At 43.3% G+C, this 13,071-nt stretch overlaps 1 long non-coding RNA gene across 1 annotated transcript; it reads right to left on the bottom strand.

Moving 5' to 3' along the window:
- Nucleotides 1–7,573: 7,573 nt before the first annotated feature.
- Nucleotides 7,574–12,203, bottom strand: LOC147415916 (uncharacterized). Its single transcript, XR_015183381.1, has 2 exons — nucleotides 11,756–12,203; nucleotides 7,574–8,273 (listed from the first exon to the last, which is right to left on the bottom strand). It is a non-coding gene; the product is annotated as an uncharacterized LOC147415916 (long non-coding RNA).
- Between the last annotated feature and the right edge of the window lie 868 nt (nucleotides 12,204–13,071).

The raw sequence follows: 13,071 nt of genomic DNA, 5'->3' as shown, positions 1-13,071 counted from the left end.
GTGGCCGTAATTCATGTCCCAGTACACAATGAAGATGGGGTTTTGCATTGACACTTCATGTAAATATATATATATACACACATAGTGCATAGATACTGAGCAGAATCTTTATACATTACTAGGAAAGATTGGGTTTGGGGAGGTCTAAGCAGTTAAACGGTTTATGTAATTAAACTTGAGGAAAAGCAAACTTTTGCATTTCTTGAAATCATTCAACATGTGATTTTTAAAGTTGCACTCTGGAATTTTTTGGAGGGAAATTTTATCAACTCAAACAATTACAGCGTTGCAGCACAAGGTGTACGGTGTAGTCAGCCAAAATGAAACTATTACCTCCTACTATGCAGGCAAATGGAAGTTATAAATAAGCTGTGCTTTAAATTAAATTGCTAAGCAGAACTGGTCAGTGGCTGCCTAAGAAATACTTCAGTGAGTGGTATCAGCATCGAATGTGGGAGGTTTGTGGTGGGCTTTCTTCCTGTAAGATGCAAGGGTTTACATTCTCGTGGGAATTTGTAATTGTCAACTTGAATGTGCTTGATACTTTTGAACAAGACAATTTAACACGAAGCCTGTGTACAGCGAGCTGGATTTTCAAAACCACACTGTTGGGCAAACACCCTCATGAGGTTATATGTCTGCGGCTTACTTATGCCGGAGAGAATACCTTTGTACGTCTGGTTCAGGAAGTGTGATACCAACAGGTGAAGACCAAATTCTTCTTTATGTGTCTTATCTAATCCGACTGGAATGGTATCAGTATAAATTGAATTGAAAAATGTACAGGTTTTGACCCTAAAATGCTGTATTTACTTCCTTTCAAAGGAAACAAGTTAAGTAGAGTACTGTCAGCAGATGAGACGCGGGGAAGAAGCAGGAATGGACAGGCAACGCGACTTCCTCAGGATCACATAACAGATTCGTAGAGGAATTCACAGCAGAGCCCCTGACTTGTGTTCCACACATTGCTAACCACTTCTCAGGTCCAAACTTCTTGCAGTATGCCTTTCTGTGGAAATATCACAACATTGCCCTACCACAGGAGCAGCAGAGAACATGTTCACTCAACTTTTTTTTTTTAAACAGACCTGGTTTAAGTTTCTTAACACAGAAGTTACTTGAAAGGGTATGCTCTCTCCAAGTGCATTCAGCATAACTTTTTGGCTTAAATGCTAATAGAAAAATGGATTAAGAAAAACACTTTCAAATGGGATCTATTTTATATGACCAGAGGGAACCTTCGAAACATAAAATTAAATAATTTATTTACCTTCTGGTTGAAGCCTGGCTGTGAATTCAGAGGTAGAAATGTGCATGCAGCATGTCGTGTCCTAGAAAGAGGAGCACTGCCACTTCTACCTTTACCAGAGCACAGAGGATCTCAGTACTGACAATTAGCATGGAAAAAAAAAAAGTGAGTTAAAAGCAGAGGGAATCCTTCAGATTCTGTGTGCAGATATTTCTGAGTAGCCACAAAGAGGTCAGTGCTAAGTATATTTATTATTTAGCAGAATTATCTAGGTGTAACTAAAACTCTGATTCCTTGAAGCCAGTCAATCATTCTTAAAATATGGTACATATGCGAAACCGTTACCTCTTCCAAAACAGACAACTGCCTTGGCACAGCGGGGTAAGTACTGCTGCAGGGTAAACAGTGGGATTTGGTCACAGGTTCGAAGGAGCGTCATAAGGAGACCCATCAACCCTATGCCCTTAAATTCCTTCAATGCTCTTCCTTTAATCCCTCCTACTAATGTTATTTATACAGTGTTTATTAAAAGTGGTTTCTAATTTCAGGTGCCTCGCTTAAGTCGCCCGGCTACTAAAGGTCTGCACACCGAACTCCATCAAATAATGGCAGCAATGGGCAATATGTGTCTAATCCCACCTCCTTCCCTATGATCGCAGTAGTACATTCCCACTCTTCCAAACACCGCTGCTCAGCACACATGGCTACTCAAGCTGTATTTCCGTAAAAAGGTGGGAGTTGGGGAAGCATTGGCTATTTGGGGAACTTGCATGCAAAATATGTTTAAGTAAGAAGATAGCAGCAGATGGATTTCATGAAGGAAAAACATTGAGCAAAATGCCATAGCCAGTCCAAATAGTTACAGCAAATAAATGTGAAACTGAAACCCAACTTGTAACCACATCTTGGCAGCATGCAGTTGCAGGTAATAATGGTGTGCACAGTCCAAATTCTCATGTACTTCCCAACAGAAAGCTGAGAACATGATCATCTTGACTGGCAGACAGAGCAGGTGGATGGCAGCTTTGAACTACTCGGAAATTACAAAAGAGACTCAGCCTTTGGAACAGTGGGTGCTGGTCAGCCTCTTCCATGACGACCCTCCAAAGCACCTGATCATCAGGATATTTCGTATTACTCACTGTGCACAACAGTAGAAGTGGTGGTATGTCCTCTACTCATCGACAAGGATGACAACAAAAGAACTGTTTTAAGGACAAGGTCATGGCCAACGTCTACCTGCAGCATCATCTATGAGCACTACCAATGTTTCTTTCCCCAAGGGAAAACGTAGGTAGATGTGGGGAAAGGTCCACAGAAGTTCCTACCCTCCATCGTATCCTGAATTTTCTGGAATTCATTACTGTTGGCTTAGCCTTAGACCCAGTTTTGAATATCCATTCATCTGGCAAATGCAGGTGAGAAACCGGTCTGTTACAGATTCAGAGAGTTTAAGGCAAGAACGGACCATTACAATCACCTTTCTAATCTCTGTTGTATCACCACCCTTTTAATTTAAATTCAGTAACACCATACAGAACAAAATAATCTATTTAAGTAAATACCTGGCTAAAATGTGTCTTCTGAAAAGCTATTCAGTCTTAATCTTAAAGAAGACTATGAGCAATCACTCCTTAGGAGGTTTTTCTTAGCAATATACCACCCTTGTGAAGTATAAGCCAAATTTCTAGTTTGAGCTTACTTAGCCTCAGGTTCCAGATGGCTGAGACATACTTCACCAGTCTCCACACAACTTCTTGAGCCATTCAATCATTTTTTGGCGACCAGTACAGTCTTACCATGAAATTAACTTAGACTAAGCAAATCAACTCTTAACCTTCCTGGTAAAGCTAAGTAGGCTCTCCACTAAGGCTTTCCACTAAAGATCCCAGGCCTCAAATAATTTTGTGGCTTTCTGCACAATCTTTAATACCTAGGCAACTGATGTATCTGTCATTGCATGCCAATAATAAAAAAAAAAAAGATATTGAGGCAGAAAAGGGATATATGAGGAGAAAGAGTGTGCGCCCTAAACAGCAAATCTACAACATTACAAAAGACAGTATTCAGGTCTAGACTTCATCTGCTTTTGTTTCCTGAAGTTCAAGTCTTACCTTTAGATCTCCTAGACATATAGTAACAAAAAATTAGGGAAATCATTGTGTTTCCATAGCTGAAGAAAAACTGTAGACTCCCTGCATTATCCACAGAACTGCCTAGCCACTGGGCAGGGACGGTGTTCAGCCAAAGGCTGCGACAAGGGGAGTGAAGAGGAGGGTCCCGCTGGGAGGCAACCCTGCAGGGCTGGCCAGAGGGGCGCTTGCAGAGGCCCTCTGCACCCTGCTGCCAAGTGCCAACTGGGACTGCTTCCACTCAGCCCTTCTGTAGGTCATCTGTTTTGCCCTGGAACAGAGCACTGATATTTGGGCTCCAGGCCGTGGCTATTCAAGGACTGAGTTCATATTTGCTAAGCTGTTAATTACTGTGTAGGACTTAGTTTAATACCAGTGACACAGCAGGAAGTATTCCCAAAGTCTCTACTTTGCCATTCTCCACCAGTACCAAGGGGACTGTATATCACTTCTTACTTCACATTATTATGTCTTTAAAAATGATCAGATCACAGATTCAAGAAGGAGCCATCCTAGGAATGGCATACACTTAAAAGAAAGGCAATTTCCAATTACTACAGTCTGTAAAAGCCAGAGATCAGATTCAATTACACTGCACTTTGCAATTTACAATCTGTTGGTGCTCATTCCAGCAGAGGCTTGTTAAATGCTCTCTTGCTGCAGACCTTCAGAATGTGCTTACCTACTGAAAAGAAGAGGTCCTCAGTCCAGAGCCTCACCATAACTTAAGCCATCAAAACCCAGGCCAGACCCCAGCCTCCACTGAGGCAAGGATGGCACATGGCTGGGTTTCGGCCCAACAAAGGAACCTTGTGGTCGACCGAGCGGTGGTAATGTGAGCCCAAATTTAAAACGTGAATTCACCAGAATGCACAAATATGCCATTCAGATTGACAGGCACACTGACCTATTACTTTCATGCCTTTAAATCCAGAATTTAATTCTCATTATTTTGAGAATCAGGCCCTCCTGGCTTCACAGCTTGGTTGCTATCACTGTGGCACATCTAATCTCCAGAGGTAACAACAGGCATGTGGTGAAGGTACTTGCCCTAATGTTTCCTAATGCACATTCAGGCAGATTGTTAATAGCAATACTCACAATCAAGGCAGGTTGCAAAATCCAGAGGACCACAAAGGCAGTGAGATTCCCAGGCAGATGGCTTTTACAAGCCCCTTCTCCTAAGTGCAAAGCAAATTATCCCGTAGGTATGCTACTATAAAAAAATCAGGCAGCAGTGCTGAAGCCAATAGAACTGTATTAGTTCACACCAGATCACAATTTGGCACTCTCTAGGAAATGATATAAGAGTGGCGTATGATGAAGCGATTGAAGACACCAACACAGGTTTTCTAAGAGTCCATGGCTCCAGCAAAACGCAAAGTGACTTGTGACCTATTACAACAAAGCAGATTCAAAATATACCATCGAGGGTGACAGCAAAAACATTTGCAAAAATGGAGAACGATTGCATTTCTAAACTCGTCCCAGCGCTGAGTTCAGCCCACTCACAGATTTACTCCTTCCCCCTTTTCTGCATATCGACTTGTATGGACCTTGTCAAACACCAGAAACCACAAAACTAAAGCAGAGGAGGAGAACACCAACAGAAATAACAGCACCCATCTCTCTCAGTATTTAAAGATGAGACTAATTTTCCAACAAGAAAATTTGCCAGAAACAATGAACTGATCCTCTAACAAGGCAGATCAAAATGATCTAAAATTTGTTTAGTAGAGTAGATACCAACAAGAGTCATTTCCATTAAATCTTGCCTATTAACAATGGCATGGCGTGAAATTAGCACACTCCTCAATGGGCCATTGACCTTACATTGTGGTTATTTAACCTACGGGGGAATGGTGCAGTGCACCATGAAAAGATCACCGTTCAGAGAGGGCAGCTGCCATTGCAGATTTAGCTTTCGTCCTGGGATGCGTTTGTGCGTCCAATTTGCATTTCTTTTAAATATTGTGACCTTTTTGCTCCCCTTCCTGCATTTTCTTTTTTAAGCTTGCCTTACCAGGTGTTAGTAAGTTTTCACTTTTGTTTTGGTTTTGGGTGTGGTGGAAGCCAAAGATACTTATCTGCTATTGTTCCCACTAGTAACAAACTACATTACCAGTGACATGGGCTAAAGGGGTTTTGTATAATGAGGGTAAATCAGAGTAATTTCAGAGACAAGCATGGAGTCAAGCTCCTCTTGCTTAAAAGTACTCCGAAGTCACAGGAGGAACCAGGTCATATAGCAGACGGCAATCTAAAACCTAGATTTGAACAGGTGTCAGTTGACCCTCCTGCCATGAGGAACGATCAGAAAAAGCACCGGGGGAGGAAGAACGGGCACGATTCCTGAAGGAGCTGCAGGCGCGCCGGCCCCGGTTCTCTCAGAAGTCTGACAACTGCAGAAGCACACGGCAGCTTGCAGGGCTGCCCGCTCTTACCTTTCCAGCCCTCGGGCGACTACAGACGGAGCAGCGCTTGGGCAGCATCCAAGACGAGGTTTTGTCCCTGAACAGGGGGGCTAAGGAGGTTCCAAGGAAGAGGTGAAGTTGACTTTGGCAGCCTTGAGGAACATCCCAAGGCAGTTTTTGAGGTGAAACAGGGGAAAAGCTAGGAGACGCAGACACTTGGAAATGCAGCAGCTGCAATATCCATTAAAATGGGAGTCACATACAGGTGAAATATGAAGTAAGACACGACTTCTGAGCTACAAGTATCATCGGGAAAAGGAGCCGGGCAATTCAGTACAAAGGGAGCCTCAAAGCTGCATGTTTTTAGCCAAACTAAATGTTAACAGGACACACTGACATGAAGTTGGCTTTTATAAGGAAGAACTTTCCCTTCCTCCTCCCAGCAAGGCAGCAAGCCAAGCTGAAAGCCGATGATCAAAGGTCAGTCACCGCTCCTGAATCTCACTAGTTATCAGGATCTCCACTGGAAACAAATGCTTTCACACTACAGTCGAGCACGTTTATAAGGGCTGCTGAAAGCTACATTTCAATTAATGCAGAGGTAGTACACTTTGGGTTCTGGGCAACATCAGTATGCAAGATATTTCGAGTGGCAGTGAGTCAATACTCTATTACTAGCAGCTCGGCAGGCGAAGCACCCGCTGGGAACAGGGACGCAGCTATGCTCTCCCCTCCCGGGAGGGGGCCAGGGTAGGGAAGCATCCACTCCTGCTGCTTGCCCTGTGCTAGGGGTTTTTGGGTAAGCTGAGAGCTTTGGTTTCCAGGATGATCTGCTCAGCACCACTGTTAGAGCCCTACATTTACTGTAATAATATGTTTCAAAACCTGCTTCAGAAAAAAACCCCCAAGCTTCTGCAGATGAAAAGGCTACTAAGATTTTGAAAGCGAGCTTTTGTCTGTGCTACTCAAGTGTCCCTGCTGTCGGCCTTAGAGGCCTGCCTACCTACATTCCCCAGAAATCCAGCATCTCGTCACTTCTGTTGGAAAGTACTATTTATATCGCTTACAAGGGATCATGCAACTGGGGTCACAGATAATTATTAATACTTTGGGAATGAAACACGCAGCATTTCATGTTTCCTGCACAAAAGACCCTTTGGTTTCTCTCAGTTTGGGTCTTGGCTACAAACTGTGCTCCACTTTTTGACCTTAAGCTGTTGGGAAGTAGCTTCTGGACTAGACAATTAGGAAAAAACTGGAACAATACTTGAGTATTGGCGTGGGGTTGTGTGCTTTTGAGCAGTGTCCTTGGCCCATTGATGGTGATCCCCACACCTACCTGGACTTTTCTGCCTCTCTTGGAATTGATCCTGGTATGAACAAGGACTTTCTTCACTCCCTATAAATGTTACTCAAGGAAAAATTTAGAAAAAATACTTAAAGATCTGTCTGAAAGACCTCATACTGGTTAACAGAAAGGCAGGGAATTGTAGGGTGTCTTTTTGCCCATGAGACTGTGCCTGGCAACTCCATCCGCTCCGTCACATGCATACACCACAGTGCTTGGTAGAAAAACAAGAACTTAACAAGGGAAATGGCAAAATCATGCATCTAATATGGGTGGGCTAAAATGAAGCTGAAGAGGAAATAAAAGACGATATACCCACAAACACTGATTAAGTTGTGGCTGTTAACGAGAAATAAAACTTTTCTTCATTGAGCTAAACAGTAGTTGGGACTGAACATTACCCAAACTTAACACACATAAAACTGAGAAATAAAGCTGTATTTTTTTTAATGAATGAAATTCACTTGGGAGATGGTTGGTACAAAGCCTAAGCAGAAATTAAGACCCACTTCAATCCATACAATAGGACTTAAAGCCATAGACTTCTCTTTCCACCAGGGCTCACTTCATCCTTCAACAGGCAGAGAAAGGAAGAGAGGAAACCAACGCAACAGCTTCAGAAAAAAAAAAAGAAGAAATAAATCTAACTCATAAGTTGGAAAATAGCAGCTCAGCATGCTTCGTGGGTTTTCTTCCCCCTTTTAAATTATTGCAGCATTTATTCCTCCACAGTGTATTCAAGTTCCTTGTGTGTTCATCACTTCAGAAAGGAATTTGAGTGGAGTGGGAGTGCATAGCCAAGTATATGATTTGGATTACCTATGGCTTTCTCCAAAAATGCAGATTTATCTCCGTATCAGCTCATTTTGGAGATGTGCCAATTAAGTAGGTAACAGGCAAGAAAAGCAGTAGTCCCATTCTTTTCTTCTTAGCAATTACCTCTTCAATTAAAGTTGGGAGCCATTTTTTCCAGGTCTTTGTCATATTGTTGAAACACGTTCAAACACAAAACTGCTTGTTGTGCAGCAAATAGTCCTTATGTCACGCAGTGTCTAAAGCCCTACAGCGACTGACATCTCTGCACAGGACACTTCCACACTTCTGTAGAGCTTCCTGACTTCACTGTGGCTCTGCAAAGATGTGCACATCAGCAAAAACCATCAATAAAACTTTGCACGTTACCAATAAAACCCAACAGATTTCTGTGTACTTTCCTTGCCAAAGCAGTACCACTGTGGAAAAACTGAAGTGAGGAGGGCAAAGTTTGCTTTCCTGCTCTGTATCAGAACAAGGAAAAACTGCCTTTCACTTGCTGCTTTTCTCCTCGGTCCACCTATTCCAGCTGACCTTTGAGCAGGGCACAGATCAAGGTGCGGAAAGCAGCATTGTAGTTCAGCTTCCTTGAATCACCTGGTTCCCGTGTGAAGTTTAACCTCATTATCAACAACTCTATCACTGTCACACTCAAAAAAGGGCCCTTGAAATCCACAGGCTATAACTTAATCAGTGCTGCAACTCCCACAGAGCACTTAGTACTGAAACAAAGATGACTGCATTTCTCTGGAAGTTTGTCACATTTTATTCTGCAGATCGAAAAATTAAGCCATCATACATACCAAATTCACCCACTTCAGTTAGTTTGCATGGAAGTCTTCATTTCACTAGTTGTTCTGTATGCTATATCCATTTTGCGCACAAAGATGAAAACCCCAGCCAAAGTCACGTCCTGCTGAAAGCTCTGACTCATTCTTATATTTTTCTTTGCTCTAGGGCCTTTCTTCCTAACCTTTATACTCTTCCTCTGTAAGAAAGACTAAGGAAAATATCCCCCCCCCCCCTCCCATTTACTGTTGCTGGTGAGAGTAATGGCTTTTGTTCACAGTCTTAATATAGCATCATCACCGTTCTCCTCCAAGTTTTTCATGAAACAGCCTACTTCATCTCATCAGTAGTCACCAAAGTCAGTTGAAACGTTTCTATGGATTCCAATGGGCATCGAAATCAGCCCTCACAAAAACTAACTTGTGCAGTTTTACTAAAGCCTACTTTATACCAGGCGATTTTTTTCAGGAAAGATTTTAATACTCAGGTCTATTACATAACTTACAGTACAACCCATAGGCCCACAGTTGCCAAAATAAAAATAAATGGAAACATTCACTGCAATCTTGCCTGCAGCTCACCCAAGAGCTCTGTATCTTCCAGGCTTCTACAACCAGGATGGGAAAGTACTTGTCAGGTTCAACAAAGTAGTGACCAGCACCAAAAATCTTCAAGCATATTCAGTTAACCTGATAGGCAACCAGTCAGAAGGCAAGGAAGACAGTCCTCTTACCAGTCTACACTGTGGTGTTTGCTGTCGTAGAGCCTAACCCTTGCTAACCTCCCATAGATGCACCAACAGTCTTCTCCTGAGTTATGCAATGGCTCACCTTTGTTCTTCTTCACCCATTAATCTGTCCTAAGGACAATTGCAGCATTTCAGCTACGACACGCAAGAAGTACTAGGCTCACACGATGAAGTTTGTATCAGAACACTAACATTCAGTGTCTGGCACAGCCCTTCTCGCAAGTCATCTTCTGGTGCTGCTCTTCTTTCTCCCTGCTTTGAAAATCTAGTTGAGAATTGCAACACGCGAAACATCTCAGCAGAGAATCAGCATGTCAAGGTGGCTCGCTTTTTTTTTTTTTTAAATGCCATTTCCTCACCACGTCATAAAAGTACTTTTGTTCCCACTGAGCTCATCGTAACTTTGGATCTGTTACATGGTGGGATTGCTCGCATAGCAGTGAGTGCAGAGCAAGGTGGCTACATCTACTGGACTTAGTAAAACACCTCCTCCTATTAGTACACCGAAGAGACAAGTTTTCCTCAAGCAGGGGAATATTTGTTTAGCCATAGGCTTATTCATATCAGATTCTCTCATCACAGAGTCATGACCCTGCTGAGGTGACTTGATGTTGACCTACAGCTTCCAGAAGAAAAGTCCAAGCAGGAGAAAAAAAAAAAAAACCAACCCAGCGAGTCTTCAATTTCAAACTTCAGTTTTCCTTCTTTCATCCCTTTTCCTCCTTCCTGGCAAGAAAGCCAGCACCAGCTTCTTCAGATGCGGCACGACACAAATTGCACCCATTGCAGATCGCCGGAGCCATCATTTCTAAAGCATCAGGCTCTGCACCTCCCAACTTCACACCCTTCCCCAGTGCCTCTTTCCAGAACTTCTACCCCCAAGCCCAGCCTAAGGCTTTTGAGCCCTTTTACAAGGGCCTTGCTTCATTAACGGAGCCCTCACTCAGATCTTCAGTCCTAATCCCCATGGATGTCCTGTATCTCCCAGCAAGCCCATTTCCCTTCTCATGTGAGTTTACGCCTGCTCCCTTCATCTAGGGTAAATTAAACAGAATTAATGTTGAGCCCTCGTTCCTCTGAAGGGTCCTGCTCACCACGCGACAGGATGCTGAACGCAGATCTGCACGTGGGGTGGTTTGGCCCGTCAGCATCGAAGTGCTCATTTCACCTGAGCTTCTGGGACGTTGGCTGCAGCTCAGCAAAGCAGACAGACACGTTTGCTTCCTAGGGGCTCTCCTCGTGCTTCAAGTCAAAGTGGTGACATTGCCTATTCACCTACCTGAATGCTTAACTGCATCAGAGCTGATGTGACCTAGCTTTGGCTCTGGATTTAGATGCCAGAGGCTGGGTTTTTCACTTGCTGCTTTACAGGAACGTAGCAAGCCTCCTTTTTCAGATATTGAACTCCAGCAGGTTTAGCTAATGTCAGGGGAAATCATGAGTCCTTTGGAAATGTCTGAAATGTAGGTACATAACATATAAAGGAAGATTGTACAAACAATGCAGCCAAATAAGTAAATTTTGGCAATAAAAAGAGACATTTACTGAGAAAACAGCATACAGAGAAGAGGAATTAACTGGGAAGTACTCTTCTGTAAAATTGTTTGTCCAATTTCCATGTAAGCTATCAGCAAATCTTGGAAATTACCTTGGAGATTTCCAGTCACTGAAGCACTGTTGCCAGCTCCCTATTTCCACGCCACAGAGATAACAAAGACCCACTAAACAATCCTCCCCTGCTGCTTTTAGGCAACTTTTCCGCTACTTTCTATGTGGCAAGTTTTTTAAATAATAAGAAAATTCCACCTGGAGTAGCACACTGTTCCTCTCCTCCTCTCCCTTTCCGAAGCGCTGGAGGATCTGTGATTCACCATGGCTATATGCACAGAGCACAGGGGCTGCAGACTGGCTCCAGAATAAAAACTATACATACAAGTCCACTGCTTCGAGACATAAAGCCAGCTGCATCAGCTCTGCACCACAGCACACACTTCTTGGTGCAGAGAGATTCAGAAAGGCTTGAAGAGAGACCCTAGAAAGCTGCATTTCTGCCAGTCCTCCAGAGAGTCACTGGAGCAGGATCATAAAGTTAGGTCACTGTTTATTTCCACATAAACAGGAGTGGGCCAGGTACAAGCACTAAAAGAAGAACAAGCCTGGCCGTAAATCCAAACCCTGAGACTTGACACAAGCACGAAAATGTAACAGTAAATATCTTTTTTAAAAAGGTTCCATTTCCTGCGAATATATGGACGCATTTACCTCCAGGGTTGCAGCTGCCAGCCAAAATCTATCCATCTCCAGAGATGAATAGTTAGTGAGATTAGGAGATCATATCCTCTGAAATGAATTCCCTTGTATTCAGTTTGTCCAGCTTCGATTCATGAATTCTGCACAAAATGTTTCAGGGAACACCGTGCATCTCAGCTAAAAATGACTTGTTAATAAACGAAATTATTTTATGAACACAGAAATTACAGAAGGTCAATAAACAAACCCTGTTTTAATAACATCTTTTGCATTTTTCCCCAAGAGAACCAGAGCGGCAAGTGAACTTGTGTTTGTACGAAAACTCCAGCTCCACATTCTCTGCTGCTGTTAATCAGTGCTCCTAATTGCTCTGGGACAAGCCTGTTTGCATCAGCTGAGGATGAGGCCTCTGTTGGATTTGACTCACCATTGGGTACCAAAGCTAACTATGCTGAACTGAGCAATAGTAATACTGATATCAAACAGAAATAAGGTGCAGGAGAACACAGACCTCTCCAAGAAGTGCAGAGTTCATCTTAGGCAGACAGAACTCGTGTTTTTAGAAGTAGGTCCTAATTAAATCATCCACCAGTAAATGGGTGAATGGTCATTTTTTTGGCTGAGCAATAAGCAGGAGAGCTTAACAGTCTGCTATAACATTTTATCCCCTGCACAGCCTTTTTCAGCCTATTTATCTATGGCCTGACTTTTGAGGTGTCACCGTATTAAAAACATTCTTCCCTGAAGGTATTTCCACACTGCAGCATATGTCACCGACTTGGCACTGTTTGAAGGGTCTATTAAAAGTAATGCAATTAATTACTTGGGTTGTCATCACAGCACTGCTTTTGAGATATTTAAAGTGGTTTATTATTGATAGTCTAATCCTGGAAAGTGCTGAGCACCTTCACCCTCAACCATGGACATGGAGACAAGGGCCAGCGCGGGCTCCCCAGTCACTGGGCATCCTTGGGTCTCCTCCTGATGCTACAGCTCTGCGTGGTGCCACCACTTCTAGGAGACCTGACCCAGCAGCAGGCACTGTGGCCAACCCTGGGTGTTGGAAGTATTAGCTGATGATTTGGGAAAGTGATATTCACCGCAGCCTGAGGAGGACCCGCACCAGAGCGGAGGAGCATGACAAGAAGGGAGCAGCAGAGAGGAACTGCTAGGTACTGACCGCAAGCCTGCTCCTCCTTGCCTCGCTGAAGGGACTCATCAGACCTAATCTGTGGAGGAAGACAGGAGTCAGGAGTGAAAGAGTAAAGTTGAGCATGGGAAAGGGGGAAGGAAAGGTGTTTTAGTGTTTGGCTTTTGGCTTTCCAATA

This window comes from Leptosomus discolor, chromosome 2 (genome assembly GCF_034619465.1).
Source record: "Leptosomus discolor isolate bLepDis1 chromosome 2, bLepDis1.hap2, whole genome shotgun sequence".
Lineage (NCBI taxonomy): Eukaryota > Metazoa > Chordata > Aves > Leptosomiformes > Leptosomidae > Leptosomus > Leptosomus discolor.
This window is presented reverse-complemented; position numbering and strand designations above follow the sequence as displayed.